General features: G+C 37.1%; 1 pseudogene; it reads left to right on the top strand.

The window, feature by feature from the left end:
* Nucleotides 1-22,494, top strand: part of LOC145800343 (galactinol synthase 1-like) — a 175,939-nt pseudogene that overhangs the window by 131,511 nt on the left and 21,934 nt on the right.

The following is a 22,494-nucleotide window of genomic DNA, read 5'->3' as shown; positions in this document are numbered from 1 at the left end:
ATTACATTCTACAATTTTTCATCATTAAATTCTACTTAAACACACTACAGCAAATCTGGATTGTTGTAATGACATATTTTTATTGAGTGATGATATATATATATATATATATATATAAATTTTATATAGAATTTTCAAACACAATGCTATATCCTAATGGTGACTTTTCACTATAAAACAAAACATTCATAAACATGATTTATATTTACAACAATATCACTATCACAACATTTTTATGAAGTTTTTTGTATAAATTTTTATATATGAATATAATTTTTCATTTTTATTTCCACTATTTTATGTAGATTAGATCAATTTAATCTAAATATATTTAAAAAGTATAAAATTTGTACAAAAAACTTTTAAAAAATTCATTGAATACAACAAAATTAGATAATGTATTGATTTATTTTTATTTTTTATTTTTTTATTTTTTGTATTTGGTGAATTTTTTAAAAAAAATCACAAAAAATTATACTTCTCAAGTATATCTAGATTATGTGTATCTAAAAAATTAAAATAAAAATTGATTAAAATATTTAAAAAATGTAATAAAAAAAAACATGCAAAAAAAAAAAAAAAAAAAAACTTAATTTTTTGTATGAGTTAAACTAAAGAAGATGATCAAAACACACACTTGTAATCTCTTAACTTAGTACATTCCTTTCGTAGTGTGTTTCTAACTCATATCCTCATTACTATGGCTAAACTCAGGCTTAGGAATGCCTAGGATGAAATGAGGATGCAAAAATGCACTTGAAAACATTTTCCAAAACTTACTGAAAACAGGGTCCACACTCGAGCGTGTCTTTCCTCACTCGAGCGAACATGCAAAAAGTGGGGGTTCGCTCGAGCGTGACTTACCTCACTCAAGCGGACTGTAAACTTTGAAAAAGTATTGGTTGCTTGTTTTTCACGGTCGACGGACGCTCAATCCTCACTCGAGCGTGAGACTCAGACCCTCGCTCGAGCGTCACTTTTGTCGCTCGAGCGTGCTGCAAAACACATGAACTTCTGGATACATGCATTTCACGCTCAAGTGAGCTTCCAGTCGCTCGAGCGGAAATGCACGCACTCAGAGTGCTCGCTCGAGTGTAAACTTCTACGCTTGAGCGTGAATTCAAATTATGGAATTTCCATATTTGATCTCCAAGCTTCAAACTCAAATTTAACGCTTCAAAACTCATCCTCTTGGGCCAAATTTCTGGAAATCATTTAGAAACTCACAAAATATCATTGTTTGAAGATCATTTTATGAAATCAAGGCCCAAAAGCGTGCCAATTGTTCACAATTTCAACTTAAACTTTATGAATGTTCCATGAATATAACATGCATGGATTTCTTGGTCTTGAGCTTCTCAAAACATGATCAAATGCCACAAAACATCTTGAAACTTGATGTTTTCCCTAAATTAAGATGAATTTCAAACATGCATGAGAGAATTCTTGGAAATCATGCTCAACTTGTAAAGGAATAGACATGCATGCATGGTATGGTCCTTCTACCATCTTATTTAGCTCAAGACTTGCTTAAGTCAACATAATCCTCACGAATTCATGTCTACAACACATAACTTTTTGAATTAATAGTCAAAAGCTTACCTATAGTCTTGAATTACTCTTGTTCTAGCACAATCTTGAAGAATTCAAGCCAAAACCTTCAATTCTCTTTAATCTCTACACTTTCTCTCTCTAAAAGTGAACTCACTCTCTCTCTAGAATACAATCTTAGATTTTGCACTCAAGAAAGGGGCAAAGATGAGCTAAAATGAGCTTAAGGGCTCATATATATAGTTATGATGCCATAATACATTAATTGGAACATTAGGCTAACCAAACACAACTTAATGAATCAAACTGAATCAATTTTTAATTAAACTTACCACAGTGTTCTAAAAATTCTAATTAACATATTAATGTAACTAATTTCGGTTTCAGAAGTTGTTAGGTTTTATTATTGGCAATCCCATTTGACAAGGATTTCTTTAAGAAGTTGATTTTCTTCCAAAACTAGGATTACTTTTGGATTTCTATAAGTAATTGGATTTCTTCCAAAACTATGATTACTTTTGGATTTTCTATAAATAGTTGGTTTTCTCCCAAAACTATTTAATTCCTCCAGATCTTCTTTTTGGTTCTTAAGGTTTATATCTGGGGATATTTTGTTAGATTTCTTTGATGTTTTATTGAGTATTCAACTCATGGTTTAAAGAGAGTACATCAAAGGTTTTGTTTGTTATACACAAGAGAGAGAGAGTTGTTCTTCGGTGGATTCTGAAGAATTCGAGCCTGAAGCTTCGGTGGATTCTGGAGTGGATTCTAGAGTGGCTCATCGTAAAGACAATTTCGAGGTGAAGACGGGGTTGGAAGAGGCACATAGACGTTGGTTCAATTAGGCGTGGATTCGCTAGGTAATTGAGAGTATACCTGTGTAATTTCTTTAAATCTTCTTAGTGGATTGTTTTGTGGCTGTTGCCCGTGGTTTTTTAATCACAGTTGGAGGTGTCCAATTGTGGTTTTTCCACATTAAAATCGTTGTGTTGATTTGTCTTGATTGTTTGATTGGGATTGTTATATACTGCTTAAAATTGTTACATAATCACAAATCAATATCTAGGAGATTTCTAGATTTTTCGATTTGGTATCAGAGCAGGTCGTTCTATTTTTTAAAAAAAAAATTCTTTTAGAACGAGATATTGTTTGATTTGTGATAATGGATTCAATTTGTGAGGGAAATTCTATGGTTCGACCAACCTTACTTGATGGATCCAATTATTCTTTTTGGAAAGCTCGGATGAGATCGTTTTTAAAATCTATTGATGAAAAAGTTTGGCAATCTGTCATGAATGGGTGGACCGAACCAACAATTATCGTTGATGGAGTTACAATCCCCATACCAATTGATAAGTGGGACACAATTGATTACCAAAATAGTAGCTGGAATAGTAAAGCCATCAATTCTCTCTTTTGCGCTGTCACACCTGAAGAATTTAGTCGTATTTGTAATTGTGAAGTCGCAAAAGAGGCTTGGGATATCTTACAAACTATTCATGAGGGCACTCCTTCTGTTAAACGGTCAAAACTTCAAAGGCTCACGTCTAGTTTCGAAAACCTTTCAATGAAAGATAGTGAGACCTTTGATGAATCTTATGCGAAGTTGAGTGACATTGTAAATTCCAGCTTCAATTTAGGTGAAAAAATTCCAGAATCCAAAGTTGTGGGAAAAATTTTGAGATCCTTGCCCGATCGGTTCCAACCAAAAGTTTATGGCTATTGAGGAGGCTCAAGATGTTGACAACCTCAAGCTGGATCAGTTGGTTGGAAATCTCCAAACTTATGAGGCACACAGGAATTTCAAAAAGAAACAAAAAGATACTATTGCTTTTAGTAGTGCTCATAGAGTTGGAGAGGATTCTGATGAGGATTATGAGATAGATTCTAAGATTACAGCTGCTTTTGTTAAATAATTTAAAAAATCTTTTTTGAAAAAGAATCCTAATCTTTTGGAATCTACTCATACTTGTAAATGTAAAGGCAAAGATAAATTCAAAATTAATTCTATTACCAAGAAGGAGAAAGGAAAGATACAAGGGAACTCTGAAAGAGTCCAATGCTATGAATGCCAAGGATTTGGCCACTTTGCTTCAGAATGCCCCACTCGTTTGAGGAAGAAGAAAGCCCTCGCTATCACTTGAGATGATGAATCAGAATCTGATGAAGATGAAAGTGACAACGAAGACCAAGGCGAAGAGGGACATAAACAATTCCTTGCTTTCATGGTGGCTTCCGAAGCTGAAGGACAAACAGATTCTCCGAAGAGGTCAGTTGAGAATATCACTGATGATGAATCCTTGGAGAGTGATCATGAAGAGCTTGAGCAAGCTTATGAAAAGTTGTATAAGGAGTCTCTTAACTTATTCAAATTGAATGACAAACTCACAAAGAAACTCAAAGCATGTGAAAGTGAGAAAGTCAAACTTAAGGAGGAGATTTCCGAGGCCAGGATTGATGCCATCAAGGTAGCTGATGATCGACAAGTTCTTTTTGCAAAACTGTTGACTTGTGAGACAGAAATGAATGAGCTACTGCAAACCCATGCCATGTATGAAGAAAAGATTGAATCTCTCGAGATGTCACAAGTTGCTTTGGAAGAATTAATGATCAAGAAAGAGGAAGAGCTCAAGTGTGCTATGGCTACTATTGGTCTTTGGAACAAAGGATCAAAGACTTTGGAGGTGTCCAATTATGGTTTTTCCACGTTAAAATCGTTGTGTTGATTTGTCTTGATTGTTTGATTGGGATTGTTATATACTGCTTGAAATTATTACATAATCACAAATCAATATCTAGGGGATTTCTAGATTTTTCAGAAGCCGATAAGGCTTTCAATTTTCATATCGAAGTAGATTTCACAACAGATATTACTACGAGTAACAAATAGAAAGTCAAATAACACACAAAATACACAATAAACACATAATTTATTTTAATCACTTAATTAGTGTCCTTAATCACGGATTAGCAGTTAATTGCAGATTGGGGTTGTTATATGCTGTCCACATCTATCACCGATGATTAACTCTCTTTATTTCTCTCTCTCTCTCTCTCTTCCTTGTATGTCTTCTTATTCTTTTCTCTATATTTCTCAAATCATCATACCCACAGAAAGAAAACAAAAACAAAAAAAAAAAAAAACAAAAAAACAAAAAACAAAAAACAAAAAAAATAAGATAAAATTGAATGTTGAAGCTAGATTATCTCATCCAACTCGGTTTCGGATATCATCTCCATAACAGCAAACAGAGCTCTCTCACAATGAAACACCGTTTAGATTCTAGCCCTCTCTCACAACATACATTGATTCAAATGTCGTTGGGGAGCTTTCATCACAAAATCAAAGAAATCAATCTAAAAGTTGAAGATGGCCGGCAAAATAAAAATTTGTATTTTAGATGTTTATTCTCTTCTTTTTCTTTTTCTAAAAAAAAAAAATTGATTTATCAATTTGTGGGTTTGTGGTGGTTTTTGGTTGAGTAGTTTGTGAATGTTAGATGCTTGTTGAAACACCTCAATGAAACGTTAATGTAAAATTCATGTTTGAAGTGCTAATATCAAGAAATGTGTGAACCATGGCTCTAATGCACTTTTGGCAAAGCTGTTAATCAGTTCCATCTCCTCCTGCAAATCAGACTCTAAAACTACATTTTTGACAAAACCCATCGCTGTCTCCAGTTGCCTCACCGTCGCCTCTCCTCGCCTTGCCTCCATCGCCTCTTCCTTCGTCGCCTCTGTCCCCTCACCTTGCCTTGACTCTATCGCCTCTCTCTCTCTCTCTCTCTCTCTCTCTCTCTCTCGTCCAGATCGTACCTCTCTGTCTCAAAGGCTAGGGTACAAAAACGAGAAGGGGAAAACAAAATAAGAAAGAAAAATATATATATATATATATATATCCAAAACGACATCGTTTTGAAGGGCAGCAAGGAGGTGTGGCAGGAAAGTGTGGTCGAGGATCCGGACTCACAAAAGAGGGGACAACAAATGAGAGCTATAAAAAAACAAAATAGTGGGTGTTGAAAGAAAGAAAATGACTTGGGTTTACTCTCCAATAAAAAAAATAAAAAATTGACTTGAGTTTACATTAGCAGCCAGTCCTTGTTCATATCATTTCGCAAGACATTTATTAGCAGCCTTGTCAAGAACTTAAGTTTATCATGTACTATAGCCGCGGCAATGTCAATCGGACATGCAAGTAATGTTCAAATAAAATAGGACTTTAGTATGTGACTTTTCAATCTTAATTATGTACTAAGGTTTCCTAGAAAATGCCAAAAATGTAATTTTTTTTTTTTGGTATGTAAAAAATAAATAAACTTTCAATCCCATCCAGCCATATACATTCACTTATAAATAGAGAGAGATGTGGGCATTAAGAGAGATCACCGGATCCACTCTTGTCAGCCATATACAATTATTGTACATCTAATTTAAGGGTGAAAAATCTTTTATGATTATTTTCATGAAATATTTTTCATGATACCTAGCATTATTCTTTATAAATTGAGTAATGCTAGATATCATAAAAAAATCATGAAAAATTATCCACTGTTAGATTACACATATAAGAAAATACCACATACTAATCAAAGGATACAAAATCTTATGAAGCATTTCATGATATTTTTTTCATCCCTAATATTATTCTTATAAATTACCTTTTTTGCTTATCGACAAAAACAAAAAACCAAACATGTTTACTTCTACTGTGGGTAATGTATCTGGGTTCAAGGCCCTGAGTGCTCTACGTCTCAAAAATTTGCGAATTCCTTGTGCGCTTGCTAAAACTTTCCAAGATCGGCCTCATGTGTCCAAGTTGAAAGAGAGAAGTATGGTCGTCCCCTGTTGGGATGGACTATTAAACCTATATTGGCGTTATTTGCTAAAAACTACCATAGCGTAGTTTGTTAATGTCTCTACAGTAGACTTGATTTTGCCAAAGAAGACGAGAATGATGGTGTTGCAAGTAAAAAGAGAAAGCACTTGGAGCTCCACTATCCAAACAATCCATTTCAAATAGAGGATGTTTCTCCTTCTATCCCCGAAAAGACAGATGTAGAGTTAAGGACCACTCATGGTCCGAAGAAAGTACTAGCCCTGCTCGCAACTTTCGTTGGATTGTTTAAAAATCACAGCCACAATGAGTCACACAATGATTTGGGCTCGGCTGAACAAGACCTCAAAGCAATACTTGCTAGTGTGGTCATTTTGTTGGGTTTATCTGCTGAAGCATATGGTGATGGTAGTCCCTTTGTTAATGGTCAATTGAACATCACCAAACGCTGCAAAAAGACCAAGAAGAAGAAGAAGAAGAAGAAGAAGAAGAAGAAGCTAATGATGATGATGTTAGGAATTTGCGAAGCTCGAAAAGACAGAAAATGACACCTAACTCGGATGCTACATCTACATGGTTTGTTTAGGTACTGTCCATTTTTCTCTGTGTGTTTGTGTATGTAACTTTTCTAGTTTGTAGAGTTGCAACTTATTGGTTCAAAATAGTGAGATCTATAATTTCAAAGAAGATTATCAATTCAGGGCATTTAATTAATCCCACAATCATTTCCAAACTTATTTTATCTAGAGATGGCAATTTGAAATCGACCTGACGGGGAACGATCCCCCGACCCCGATTTGAACGGTTTTTTCCCGAAAAATATCCCTGACGAGACGGGATGGTATTAAAAAATCAATCCTCGATTAATTTCAGGCCGGGGACGGTGATAAGTGTGCCGGCCCTGGCCCCGGCCCAACCCTGGTCCCGTTTGTCCCGAAGCAGTACATATATATATATATATATATATTATATATACTTGTTGATTAGGTTCAACGAAGTGGTACATAAATATATATATTATATATATACTTTTTGACTAATCTCTGATGCATTTATTCCATCTACTTTTTTGTTAGTTTCTCTCTCTCTCATTCATTCATTTCATCTACTTTTTTGATTAGTCATTTCATCTTTTCATTTCATATATTCTCTCTCTATTTTCCTTACCTCACCTCACCTCACCTCTGATCTCTCTTTTTTCCTCACCTCTAATTTCTGTCTTCCTCACCTCCTGGTCCGTCTCTTCTCTCTCTCTCTCTCTCTCTCTCTCTCTCTCTCTCAAAGAGAGAGAGAGAGCACAAAATCAAAGTCGCTGCGATGCCATGATACCAGAGCACCGAATCTAATCTCTTTCTCTCTCTCTCCGCGATGCCAGAGTCGATCTGAGCAGATCTCTCTCTCTCTACTCAAATTTCTTTCCCTCTCTGTTATGTTGATGATGTGTTGTTGATGTTGGTCGGTGATGTTGATGATGTTTGTTTGTTTGTTTGTTTTTTTTTTGTTTGATCGGATGTTGATGATGTTTGTTGTCGAGGATGTTGAATGTTGCTGCTATTTTTCTTTTTTTTTTTTTGGTCCGGGGAATTTTCAGGGTCGGGGAAACCCGATCCCCGTTAGAGGGCTGGGGTGGGGTCGGTGATAGGTTCCCCGTCTGGGATCGGGGCCGGAGACGGGGAAATGTTTACCATCAGGGATCGGGGACGGGAAGTGTGATCCCCGGCCCCGGCCCCGGCCCCGCCCCGTTGCCATTCCTAATTTTATCATCGTTTTCAAAATTAAACACCACTGCAAATAATCAATAAAACAGAATTTGAAAGTTGAAAAAGATTTAGAATTACAACCGATCAAATAAGATGCTTTCCAACTCCTTATGGGAGCTGGCACGTCTGGGTAAGCTCCTGGTGACAAATTGTCTCACCATGATGCTTTCCTCTTGTGCCCTACTCTTTATTGATGTAATTTGCTTAGTCTTTTCCATCGATAAAGTTTTTTGCTAATAAAAAAGATAAACTACACTGTCTTTATTCAGAACTTTTTTTGGGCAAACAAACCTAAAATCACAGAAGCTCATGAAGATCTAATTATACAAGAAAATTAAAGAGGGAAATTCAAGATCTAACATAGAAAAGAAAATAACTTAAATTAAATGGGGAAGCTACGCAAAGAAGAAAATTCCCAAAAAAACAGAGACACAAAAACAAGAAAGAGTGAAATGGAAAACAAGAAAAACCCAATTCAAGACTCAATCATTAAAAAAGATGAGCAAAAGAATAATGATTAGGTAAATACCTAATAACAACAAATCAAAGATGGATAAGAAGGAGACCTCCTCTGACATACTCTGTTGAATTCTGCTTAATGGGTTTCTTTTCCGGAAAAGTCTAGAGACCCAATCCAAGGGGTTGTAGCATTGTAGTAAGGCCTTGGGGTTTAAGCCCCAAGGTCACAAGTTCAATTCTCCCCTTGGGCCAATCTCCTGGGCGAAGCACTGTTGGTTAGGAGGTTGGACCTCAAGTTGTCTAGTCAGCACTTGGTGTGGGTTCAATGCTCCCCCGCTGTGCAAGTCTTGACTTAAGCGGAGCTTGTCTTGGGAGGTCGGGGCAAGTTCCCAGGTTATAGTCTCCTCGCTCGGAACGGCTAACAGGACACCTTGGTGATCTCTGTAAGGGGCGTTGCCTTGGACTTGCGGGAGGGTAGGAAGGATTTTCCTGTAACAAAAAAAAAAAAAAAAAAAAAAGTCTAGAGACCCATCCTTATCCATCCAGAAAAGTCTGGGTTAGTGATTATGTGGTAAAAATTAGTTTGTATAGTGTAAAGTCAATGTGAGCCATGGAAATTAATTTTTAAGTAATTTCTTAATTGATAAGGATGAGTTTGTAATATTAATATTTCTTTCTCCCTCTCTATAAGATTCTTGGTTATTAATATAATATTAATAGGAACTTAATTTGAAAATAAATAAGCACATATGGTGGAACAACTTTAATATCCTCATAATTAAAATTTTATTATTATCTATTCTCCATGTACATTAATTTTGTAAGGATAATTCTATTTATTTTGAATTTCACTTGTCATGGATCAGGTCACCAAGAAATGCCTTCTATTCGGTCGAATAGTGTGTTGCAGATGTCTCCCTCAAGTGTTGGTGGCCATAGTCTTGGCATCCTCACCCTCCTACATGGAAAGTCTTTTAGGTTGTCCTTAGGCCTTGGCAGTTTAATAAGTAAAGCTCAGAGCTTTTTATTGTTTATTGTTTATTGTTTATTTTGGCAATGTATAGGGCCCTGTCCCTGATTTCTTCTCATAAAACAATGATACATCCCTCAAATTTTGGAGTTTTAATTGAGCTTTAATGATGTGATAAGAAATAAAAAAAAAATTAAAATCAAAGTCAAAACATCGCATCACAGTGGATTTTGCTCCCATTAAAGCTCATTTATTAGAGTTCTCAATCATTTTTCCTTCTCATAATGGATAGGAATATAAGTAAAATCCCAATTTTGGAGATTTTCATGACTACTAAAATATCTCATGTGTTTATTATTATTATTATTATTATTATTATTATTATTATTATTATTTCCTCTCTCTCACATGAGTGGTTCAGATCATTTTGACGGTTATGAGAATCTTCAAATTTGGGGGTCTTAATTATTGTTGTAATGGATATTGGTTCTTTGTTATTTGGGTAAACAAATGATTGAGATCCCAAATTTGGGGACCCTGTGACCCCCAAAATGATTTGGACCATTCATGTATTTATTTTTAATTTTTATTTTTTTTCCCATCTCTCTCACATGAGTGATCCAGATCATTTTGGAGATCATGGGGATCTCCAAAATTGAGAGTCTCAATCATTGTTATTTGGGTAAATTACACTGACACTCTCATGATCTTTTGAAATCACACTAACACCTCGTTTATTCTCTAAAATACCAGAAAATATGTAACACTTTGGTCTATCCGTTGCTATACTATTAATTGTCCAAACATAAAATGATGAGATTAGCAAAAATAAAACTTAAAATGCCAAAATTTCCCTCTAATTCATATATTCATCGGAGAGTTCAAAATAATTTTATTTTTTCTTGGAAAAATAAAATAAAATAAAATCATTTCAACTTTTGTTTTAGTTTCACCACCTTTCTTTATAATAAGAAAAGCATTCAATCATCAGATTGAGGAACAGATGCTTGATCTTCTATCTTTCACATAAAAAGAAATAATAACAGTTTACATTCACGTACCTAATCAATTATAAATTTCAATGGTGAAATAGATATTCACAACAGCATTCATCATATGTTCAAAAAAAAAAAAAAAAAAAAAGGCATTCATCATATATTTTTCCCAAACCAAGTCCTGTGATTTGTAATCTTTACATAAAAAATATTTTATTAACATTGTTAATCTTCATCTATTCCTGGTGCAGAAGCAAAGAGACTACAACAAAGCAGTGAAAAGGAAAAATAAAGAGATGAAAGCAAATTCAAACTTTGAGCTTGGGATGATGCAGAGATCGATGAAGGTGGGGAGAGAAAAGCTATTGCAGAGATCAGCAATGCAGTCCCTTTGCCCTCTTTTACCGTAAATCCCTTGCCCTTCAAACCACCTTCACCCAACCTCCTCCATATTCTCCATCATAGACCTTACTCCAATATCGACCTTATTCCGCCATTGTAGACCCACCAATAACAACCATCAAAACCTTGATTTAGGGAAGGCGGTGGTGCAAGTCTTCACGGTGGTGTGAGTACTTGTGTTAGGGTTTATGTATGTAATGTGTGTGTTTTTAGGGTTCAATTTGTTCACTTCTAGTATAAGGTAGAAATGAATTGCAATGGGTTGGATAGGATTACAGAGAATATAGAGATGAGAAAAATGGAAAGACGGAAGAAAAAGGGAAAATTTTTATTTAAATTAATTGAAAAAATAAATTTTTAACGGCTCTCATATATGCTTAACACTTCTGCCACCATCCACTGCCTCCCCCTCTCCTCAACAGAAGGACATGGGTTCTACAGAGAGAGAGTTTGGAGGTTGGAGGCCGGTGATTAGAAGACATGGTAGGCCAGGATCATGGAATACGCAAGTGCGGGCAGTCACCCACACCATTTTTGTGGATGACATTCCAGATTCGATGGATCCGAGAAGACTGCACTCCTTATTTTCTAACTTTGGAGTTGTGAGAGATGTTTTTATCCCTTTCAAGAGAAGGAAAACGACTCGTACCAGATTCGGTTTTGTCAGATATGACTGCCCAGTAGCGGCAAACATGGCAGTTCAAAAAACAGATGGGCTGTGGTGTGATGATAAAGCTCTCAAAGTCAAGCTAGCAGAATTTGGTAAAGAGGTCGTTGGGAAGCAGAGGTCAGTTCACCCGATCTATGGTAGTAAGCCCATAGCTGCCTCTATGATGCAAAATGCGAACAAATTGTATGCTCAGGTTGTCAAAGAAGAGGGATCCTCATCTAAACCAACTATTACCATTATGACAACTGAAGAAGGAAATGGTTGGTTATATGAGAGTGTTATTATTAGGCTAAAATCTACCTGCTCTGCAGCCGAATTTAAGAAGGAACTGCAGAACAGGAGCTTAAGGGTTACCAAGTTTTCTCTATGTAGTGGTAGAGATGTCATTCTCTCTTTCAATTCTGTGCCATTGATGAAAGAGAGCCTCAAACATTTGGATGTGTGGATTAAGGAGTGGAATGACTCGGTTAAAGAATGGAAACAAGGCATGGTTCTTGACCAAGAAAGGCTTGTGTGGCCCAGCTACTACGGGGTCCCCCCAAATTTGTGGAGTTTCAACACCTTTAGTCGGATAGGGAGGTTTTGGGGTAAGGTTGTTGAAATAGATGATGATACATTGCACCTCAAAAACCTTCAATGTGGTAAGATTAGGATAGCAACATCTTGTATGGAGTCCATCAATTGCACTGTTGATCTGGACTGTGAAGGTATTTTATACCCAGTGATGATTTGCGAGGAGCATATTGTTATTTCTAAGGTTGTTATGTCGCAGTGCAATTGCCATTCCCAGCAAAGGGATAGGGCCGATCTGAGTTCACACAAGGAAGAAGATGTCCTAAGTTCAAACAAGGAAGAAGATGGCCTTAACACACGAATGGTTAGCTTGCAGGCTGTCCAGCGTGGCGATGTGGTGGGGGGTTGGAAAGCTGTCAACTTGGCTGCAAAGGAGGTAGTGACAGCGGATGTCAGTTGGCAGAGTGTGAATAGTCAGCAAAGTTCTTCTATGGTGGAAGAAACAAACACCATCATGGTAGTGACAAATGCTGGAGGCGCACGGGATGTCAGTGTTTCAGAAAAAATGGCGGGCTCTATGCATGGTATGAGTGATGGAAAGCGTATTGTGGAAGGCGAATTATTCACGCCAGTCTTCATTAGAAGTGTGAATGGTTCTGCAGGTCTTGGGCCAGGTTTAAATTTAGAAGTTGTGCTGAGTAAGGCCTATAGTGGGGGGAACTCTATTAGTTTGGCCTAGAAATTTAGTGGTCCTAGCAGCCCAGGCAACCCAACTATTCCTAAGAAAATTATTCTAGATGCTGGTGGGGCATTAGATCATGACCTGGTCCAAATAGGAGAAGGCAGTGGAGTCATTCTTGGCAAGTTTGGGGAAAGTTCCACTTCAGCAGCCCAGACAAAGAAGGCCTGCACGAGAAAGAAGAGTAAATGTGTAAGAAGAAAAGCTTGGAACAAGAAAGGTGGTCTTGAACTTGGCCACAACATTCTAGGGCCATCTATCAATCTCAGGAAATGAGCTGTTTTTAGATCCCCTGCTGCAGCAATATCTTTCTCTATGGAAAGTGCATCAGATCGTGGTAGGATGCTACTCAATGAGGCTGAAGCAACTTTACAAATGGGGAAAGCTCTTGGGCTGAATTTTGAAGATAAAGAGGATGAGGTTGTGAGTAAACTTGTTGAATTGGAAACAAAGGACATGGAAATGGTTCAAAAAAAGGGAAAGGGAGTAGTCTGCTGAATGACTATTCCAGGAGGCTTAGGAGGGCTAATTTTTATTAATGAAGTTGTTATCTTGGAATATTAGGGGGCTAGGAAGGCCTAAAAAAAGAAGGAAGATCGTGAAGGTTCTCAAGGTAAGGAAAATAGATATGGTGTTGCTGTAAGAGACTAAAAAGAAGGGAATCAATGCAGAATTTGTGAACTCTATTTGGGCTGGAGAAAAAGTGGATTTCATATTAGTTGACTCAGAGGGTGCAGCTGGAGGGTTACTCTGCATTTGGAATCTTGAGGTCTTTCAGCTCAATCATTGCTGTTGCAATCGTAATTTTCTTCTTCTCGCAGGTACGATCTTTTTTAACTTTAATTGTGTAGTGGTGAATGTTTACGGGCCAAATGATTCTGATAGAAGGAAAGAGTTGTGGGATATTCTAGTGAAGCTCAAATCACAGTTCTTATTTCCATGGTGTTTGGGGGGTGACTTTAATGAAATTAGATGCATCTCTGAAATGAAAGGATGCTCTAGGAGGGATAAGGGGATGAGAGAGTTTAATGAAATGATTGAGCAGCTAGAGGTGTCTGATCTATCAATGTGTGGAAGGAAGTTCACATGGTGTAACTCACATGAGAATGAAAGATGGAGCAGGTTAGATAGATTTTTACTAAACCCAGAATGGCTGCAGTCTTTTAATTTCAAGTTATGGGGATTCCCAAGATTGTTCTCTGACCATTGTCCCATCCTCTTAATGGAAGATGAGAGAGATTGGGGCCCTAGACCCTTTAGGTACCTTAATACATGGTCTATGCATCCTCAGTTCTTGTCATTTGTTGAGAAAACTTGGGCTGAATTACAAGTGTTGGGTTGGGCTGGTTTTAAATGTTTAGTTAAATTTAAATCCTTGAAATCTGCCCTTAAGAAGTGGAACATTGAGGTGTTTGGAAATGTGGAGAACAAGTTAAAAGCTACAGAAGAGGAAGCACATGTTCTTGATCTAGTTACTGAAGATAGGCCATTATCTGCAGATGAACTGGCTAGGAGAAGAGTATTGCATGGCGATGTTTGGAAGATGAACAAAATGTTAGAAAGGTTGTGGCTCCAAAAATCTAGACTCAACTGGGCAATATCAAGCGACAGAAACACCTCTTTTTTCCATTCTGTGGCAAGTTGTAGGCGTAATAGGAATGCCTTATGCTCAATTCTAGTGAATGGAACTAATATTGAAGATCCCATAGGTGTTAAATCAGAGGTGTTGAATCATTTCAAAAATCTTTTTGCTGAGCCTTGGAAGAAAAGACCTTCCATTAATGGCCCTTTTAAGTCAATTGGGGATGCCAATGATTTCAGACCTTTAGAGGCTGAGTTCACAGAGGTGGAAATCAGTAATGCCATCAAATCTTGTGGGGGTAACAAGGCTCTTGGGCCAGATGGTTTTAATTTGGGCTTCTTTCAAAAATGTTGGAGTATAGTTAAGGAGGATGTCTTGCACTTTATGAGGGATTTTCACTTTAGTGCTAAGTTGGTCCGTGGTTTAAACAGCTCTTTCATTACTCTAATTCCTAAAGTTGAGAACCCAACTTGCCTAAGTGAATATAGGCCTATCAGTTTAGTAGGTTCATTGTACAAAATATTAGCCAAGGTTCTATCTAACAGGTTGTCCCAGGTGTTGCCAAATATCATAAATGAAACTCAATCAGCTTTCATTAAGGCTATATATCTTCGACGGTATCCTTATTGCAAATGAGATAGTAGATGGCTGGAAGAAGGCTGGCGAGAGTGGTATTGTGCTTAAACTCGATTTTGAAAAAGCCTTTGTCTCAGTCAATTGGAAATTTTTGTTTTCTATGCTGTCAAACTTTGGTTTTGGGAGTAAATGGGTAAGTTGGATGAAGGAATGTGTAGCAACTACAAGAATTTCAGTTTTGGTTAATGGATCTCCTACCCCAGAATTTTGTCCACAGAGGGGGCTAAGGCAAGGTGATCCACTATCACCATTCCTATTTATTATTGTGGTTGAAACCCTCAACATTTTGCTAGAAAAAGCCAAACATTTGGGACTACTCAGAGGGGCCTCTGTAGGCTCAAGCGGTCTTAGGCTCACCCACTTACAATTTGCAGATGATACTATTTTGTTTTGCGAAGCTGATCGGGGGGAGGTAGCCAATATTAAAAGAATCCTAAGGTGCTTTGAAATTGTATCAGGCCTAAGGATTAACTACAATAAGAGCGTGGTCTGTGGGGTGGGAATTCCTGTTGAGCTGGGCCAAGAGTTCGCTGCAAGTCTGAATTGTCATCATCAAATCTTGCCTCTTAAGTATTTGGGTCTTCCATTAGGTGCCAGCCCAAGTAGGAAAAGAACTTGGCAGCCTGTGATTGATAAGTGCAAGCTTTGTCTTACTTCTTGGAAGAGAAGATTTTTATCCTTCACTGGGAGATTGACCTTGATCAAATCTATCCTTGCTAGCTTGCCTATTTTTTATCTCTCTCTCTTCAAAATGCCCGAGGTGGTTGCAAAAGAGATTGATAGAATACAATCTGCTTTCTTATGGGGTGGTTCGGATTTAAGAAGGAAAGTGCATTTGGTAAAATGGGAGGATGTCTCCAAAAGTAAAAGTACTTGAGGGCTAGCTATTAGTAGAGTAAAAATTATGAATATTTGTCTTTTACTAAAGTGGTGGTGGAGGTTTGGTGCTGAAGAAAACTCCCTTTGGAAGGAGGTGATTTGTGGGAAGTATATTGAGCAAGGTAAGGGCTGGTTTGCTTCTACAGATAGGGTCAGCAAGATGTCTAAAATCTGGGGTGATATTGTCAACATTGTAGCCTCTAGGCCAGAGCTTCTTCACTTCTTTAGGAGCAATGCAGTTGTTTTGATTGGTGATGGTCACAGAGCTAGATTTTGGACTGATCGTTGGTTAGGTGGGTTTTGCCTCAGAGATGAGTTTCCGAGACTCTACTCACTATCAAATGCCAAAGATGGGTCGGTGTATCTGTACCATTCCAATAGAGATGCTTTTGGGAATTGGGTTTTTAATTTTAGAAGATCCCTCTTTGCTTGGGAAGAAGAGGAGCTGAGGAGACTGTCAGTCCATCTCAGCAGCTTCCCTCTACTCAGAGCCAATGTTCCGGACTGTTTGAAATGGAATGCTACTCCATCTGGTGTTTTCAGTGTTTCTTCTGCCTATCACTGGTTTGAACTAGGTTTTGGTCCTCCTTGCATGGCCTCAAGTTCACTGTGGAAGAATGCTGCACCACCAAGAGTTCAATTTTTCGGTTGGTTGGCTTGGAGGGGCAGAATTAAGACTGCTAGTTTCCTGAGAAGGATTGGTATACTTAATGGCAATGTGGATGTCTATTGTATTTTTTGTAAAGAGATGGAGGAAACTTCTATTCATGTTCTACTCCATTGTCCTTTTGTTTGGCTGATCTGGTCTTACTTTGTTAATTGGTGGGGGCTGCAATGGGTTTTACCAGGTTCAGTTCAGGACCTGCTGGATTGGTGGGCTGGGTGTAGGCACACTAAGATGGTAAAGAAGATATGGAGTGTAGTCCCTTTGGCTATTTTATGGTCAATCTGGAAACAAAGGAATGATTGTGTGTTCAATGGGGTACAGCCCTCTTTGATACTTTATGTGAAAACATTAAGGTCAGAATTGCAGTGTGGGTCAAATCACCTTTTACCTTGGACTACTCTGTCTATGATATGATTCACAATCTCAATCAGGTGAGAACGTGTCTGGGCTATAGGAATCATGCCTCAGTCTGAAGATGGTGATACGTTTTCATCTGCTTTGCTAGGATGCTCCCGGTTAGCTTTGGTCTGTTCTGTTACTGCTGATATGCTTCTGGTATATCGGTTGGGCTACAATTGGTTTGGTGCTGGTGAATAAAGATGGTGGAGCTGCTGCAAATTAGGATAGCTCTATGGGTTGAATTTCTAAACTTGAAGTTATGCTGCTGCAAATTAGGATAGCTCTTTGTAGCTGCACACCCATGGTCAATTTATTCCCAAGAGTTTCTGTTTGTGTTCTTGTGTTCACCTGCTATGCATATCTGTGTGAAGCAGTGGAGGAGGCCTGGTTCAAAGGATTTTTTTGGCTCCAGTTACAGAATTTTGTATTGCCTCAGTCCTGTTTTGATCTGTCTGCTAGGTTGTCTTGGTCAGATTTTGTTCCAGCTTTGGTTGTAGTTTGTGGAGGCTGCTGATTTGCTTGGAGGTTACTGATCTGCTGTTAGTGCTATGCCAGTTATGGAGGCTACTGATATGTGGGATGTCTAGCCTGAAGCTGGTTGCTTTCTGGGCTGTTCAAAGAACTGGTGATTTGATGGAGCTGGAGTCTGAACTGCAGTCTTGCTAGTGTATGTTGCTCTTATGTTTGGCCTGCTAAGCAAGGTTGAAACCAGTAATCAAAGGGGATCCTCATCCAAATGCAGAGTTATGCTATTGTCTGCTGCTATATGTCTGCTGCTATATGCTGATTTCTGGCTGCTGTTTGAGTTGAATCATTGGGGCTACTGCAATATGCTAATTTGGTGTGCCTGCTGCTGTTGGATGTCTTGGGGCTGCAAATAATGTCTGGTGTTTGCTGGTTGGTTACTGGTCTGCTGTATGGTATTGGAGGTCTGTTTGTTGTATGAGGTTGATTGGTGGCTGCAAATAGGGTCAGAGAATGACTGCTGCTGTATGCTATAGTTCAGAGGTCAGCAGATGTATAATGCAGGAAGCTGGTTTGCTATGTGCAGATTTTAGGAGGGGAGTGGATTGCTGATGGATGATGGTGGTTGTTGCTTATAAAAGGCCTCAGAAAATGTTCTTGAGAAATTGGAAAAGAATGCAGACCATCAAAGTATAGGAGACATTGAGAATCCTGCTGGCTGTTGCACTTCAGGTGGAGGTTATGGACTTGCTCCCTTTATCTGGTGTGTTATCAATAGTGTGGATTGGTGTTTCAAGCCCAGTTGGTGGTTCTTTTCTTGATTTCCCTATGTTCCTGAACAGTTTTTGGTGCTGTCTTGTTCCATCCAGATTTTGGTTGAGTTTGCTCAAATTTTGGTGTTTATTTTCTGTGCAATATACTGATCTGCAGTCTGCTCTGTCTCTCTTCTTTGCAGTTTGGGTGAAGCTTAGTTGGTCTGCTATATTGTTAGCTGTGGTTGCTTTTTTTTTTTTTTTTTTTTTTCTGTTTTTTTTGTGTTGTTTGTTGGTTTCTCACCAACTGGTGCTTGGAGCTTTTGTTATCTCCAAGCTCCTCTTTACTGATGTTCTGTATCCTTTTTGCATACTTTCATCAATAAAGATTTTCTTTGCCGATAAAAAAAAACTAATAAAATTACGTAAATTATTTATTAAAATAAAATTTTAATATTATTAAAACCTATTAATTAATTTGATGATTTATTAATAAAAGAGGCTAATTGTTATGAAATTTAAAAGACAACGGATGGAATATAATTTTTAAAATTAAAAGGGACAATTCATATTTATAATTTATCCATTTAAAAAAGAAAATTGCTAAAGTGACCATGTTATTCATTGTAAACAAATAGGGAAATGCTCCAGTTTGCACCCTTTAACCTATAACAAAATGTATAATTTTATCATAAAATTTTATAACATCAACTATAAAATGTGTAATCTTATTACAAATTGATATAATAAAAATATTTAAAATTTTGTAATTGATGTTATAAAAGTTTCTAATTTGGTTATGACATTTTTGTTTCGCTAATTTATAATAAAATTACACCTTTACGTAATTGATATTATAAAATTTTATAATAAAAGTAGATATTTTTGTGGTGGGAATTTCCCAAATGGGTATGGTTAACGCAATGGCATATTCTTTTTTATATTGACGAACAGAGTGTAGAACTACAAAGGGAATCTGATTCTCAACTATTGTCAATCATGTTGAAGAGCTGCAATAGTCCAAACATTATTGATAAGGAAAATTCTAATATATACGCCCTTAGAAGCGCGTACTAAAAAATTTAAAAATTATTGAGATACTGATTCGTCATTATATTTTAATTTTAAATAGTGAATATCAATCTTAATTAAATAATCAATAACAAATCGACACAATGATTTAAGTTGAAAAAAATCACAATTGGAATACCTCAAATTCTAATAAAAAATCACGGGCCAAAATCACAAAATAATCCACTAAAAAAATAAAAAGAAATTACACGCGAGTACTCTCAATTACCTAGTGAATCTACGCCCGAATTGAACCAAACCCAATGTGTCTCTTCCCCCACCATCTTCACTATGAAACGACGATGAGCCACTTCGGAATCTACCAAAGCTTCAAGACCAAGTTTTTCGGAATCCACATAAGAACACCTCTCTTTTTTGTGAATGAAATAATAAAAATAAACCCCTTAATGATATCAATATGAAGCTCATAGATCTATTGATCACTCTCAAATCATTAAGGAAACCGATATATAAACACCCTCCAATATAAAAAAATCTTGGTAGCTCTCATTTCTGAGAATTTAGACGGGTTCAACCCTAAAAATAACAAACAATGCACTTTATAATAAACAGAGCCGCAATGTCAGAATTGGTGCCGTTACCAGTCTAGTTTTCAGTTCTTGGAAGGTTGATTCCCGCTGATCAGTCCAATCAAATGATACATTTTTCTGAGTCAACTGTGTCAATGGCATGGTAAGCTTAGAGAAATCTCTCACAAATCTACAATAGTAACCAGCAAGCCCAGAAAACTTTTGATTTCTGACACATTGGTTGGTCTTGGCCAATCTTCAATGGCCTCAACTTTCTGTGGGTCTATTGATATACTGTCTTTGTTGATTACATGTCTCAGAAATGCTACCTTGTCAAGCCAAAATTCATATTTGGAAAGTTTTGCATACAACTTTTTCTCTTTCAGAATCTATAAAGTAGTTCTTAGATGACTTTCATGTTCTTTCCTACTTTTGGAGTAAATCAGTGTATCATCAATAAATACAACGATAAATTCATCAAGAAATTGTTTGAAGACCCGATTCATTAGGTCCATAAACGCTGCAGGTGCATTTGTTACACCAAATGGCATCACCAAAAATTCGTAATGCTTGTATCTAGTTTTGAATGCAGTTTTCTCTATATCTTCTGCCTTAACCTTTTAACAGGTGATACCCGGATCTAAGGTCTATCTTCGAGAACACTTGTGATCCTTGGAGTTGGTCAAAGAGATCATCTATTCGGGGTAGTGGGTATTTGTTCTTGATAGTCACTTTGTTCAATTTCCAATAGTCTATACACAGCCTCAAAGATCCATCTCTCTTTTTGACAAACAAAACTGGAGCACCCATGGTGAAGTGCTCGGGCGAATAAACTTCTTGTCTAACAGTTCATGAAGTTGACTTTTCAATTTTTTCAGTTCAGAGGTCGGCATTCTATATGGGGTTTTAGAAATCGGTTGTGTTCCGAGTACAACATCAATAGTAAACTCGATTCCCTATCAATTAAATCTCTAAGCAATTCATTTGGAAATACATTAGGAAATTCATTTACTACAGAGATATTCTCTACAGTAGGACTATCAGAAGTCTCAGTCAAAACACAACACATATACCCTCTACATCTCTTCCTAAGTTGTTTAACAACTTTCATGGAAGAAATCAAGTATGGGGGTGGAACTACCCCATTCTTAGTAAACACAAACTCAGGTAATCTAGGTGGATGAAATATAACAGACTTATTCACACAGTCAATAAGTTGCACAGTACTTCGTTAACTAGTCCATACCCAATATGCAATCAAAATGATAAATTCCTAAAGGCAATAAATCAACATACAACGTCACATTACCGATCACAATATCACATGCTGGATAAACATATGCACATACCATAAAACCCACAGATGGCGTAGATACAGACAATAAATAATTCATGGGTTCTAGGGGTCTAGTTAATTTTCGAGAAAAGATATGCAACACAAATGAGTGGGTAGAACCGAAATCTATCAAGACAAATGCATTTTGGGTACAGATTGAAATTATACCTGACACAACAACCTCAGTGTTCTGTACATCTCCTGGCACTAGTATGAATACTCTCCCTTGCCTTGATGTTTCATTTCCAGTATTACCTCTAGCATTAGTTCTTGTATTTGACCTCGTTATAGAGACAAATCCGGCTGAACTTGCCGCGGGGCGATTGGCATTTTCGGAGCCAAGTGGACAACTCTTCATTACATAGCCAAGTTTGCCACATCGATAACATGCACCAGATGCATGATAATACATTCCTCTATGCTTTCTTCCACAATCAGGACAGTTTGGAATATATCCACTACTCTGACTAGAGCTACTGAAGGTTCCCGTGTTTTGTTTCTTTGAAAATGACCGACCCTTCTTGAAATTGAATTCAGATCTTTTACCCCTCCATTCAATTGTTTGAGCTTTAACTTGTTTCTTTGCTGCTAGAGTGGCTTCTGCCATCAATGCTCTATTAAGTACTTCTACATATGTAGGCAACTTCAGGATGCCTACTCGATAAAACACATCCAAATCTAATCCCCCCTCAAATTTTCGAGCCTTCTTATAGTCCGTATCCACCATATGAGGAGCAAATCGAGCTAATTCTGTGAATTTAGCCTCATATTCAGCTACAAACATATTGCCTTGCTTGAGTTCTTGGAATTCAGAAACCTTTCGGTCCCAAAAGTACTGAGGAAAGTACTTGTCATAGAACATCTCGTTGAATTGAGTCCATGTCATGTTTCCATTATTCATTCGGATTAACAACTACCATCTTCGAGCTTCATCTTTTAGGGTATAGGTGGCCAATAGAACTTTCTGAGTCTCGGAGTAGGGAAACACTTCAAATAATTTCTCCATTTCCAGTAACCATGTCTCTACTTTTAAGGGTTCAATACCACCCAAGAAAGTCGACAGTTTCATCTTCATGAACTTTTGAGTTAAATTTATAATATCAGCTTGTTTGGTTTTAGTTTTCAGAAAACAGTTTTTAGAAAATTCTACTTTTTTATTTTTCGTATTTTAATGTTTTCAATGATTTTTTAAAAATATTTTAAGCAATTTTATTTTTAATTTTTAGACACACCTAACATAAACACACTTAAAAAGTATAATATTTGTGAAAAAAATCTTTA

The sequence above is a fragment of the Camellia sinensis genome, chromosome 10 (genome assembly GCF_055761805.1).
Source record: "Camellia sinensis isolate YWXY chromosome 10, ASM5576180v1, whole genome shotgun sequence".
NCBI classification, from domain to species: domain Eukaryota; kingdom Viridiplantae; phylum Streptophyta; class Magnoliopsida; order Ericales; family Theaceae; genus Camellia; species Camellia sinensis.
This window is presented reverse-complemented; position numbering and strand designations above follow the sequence as displayed.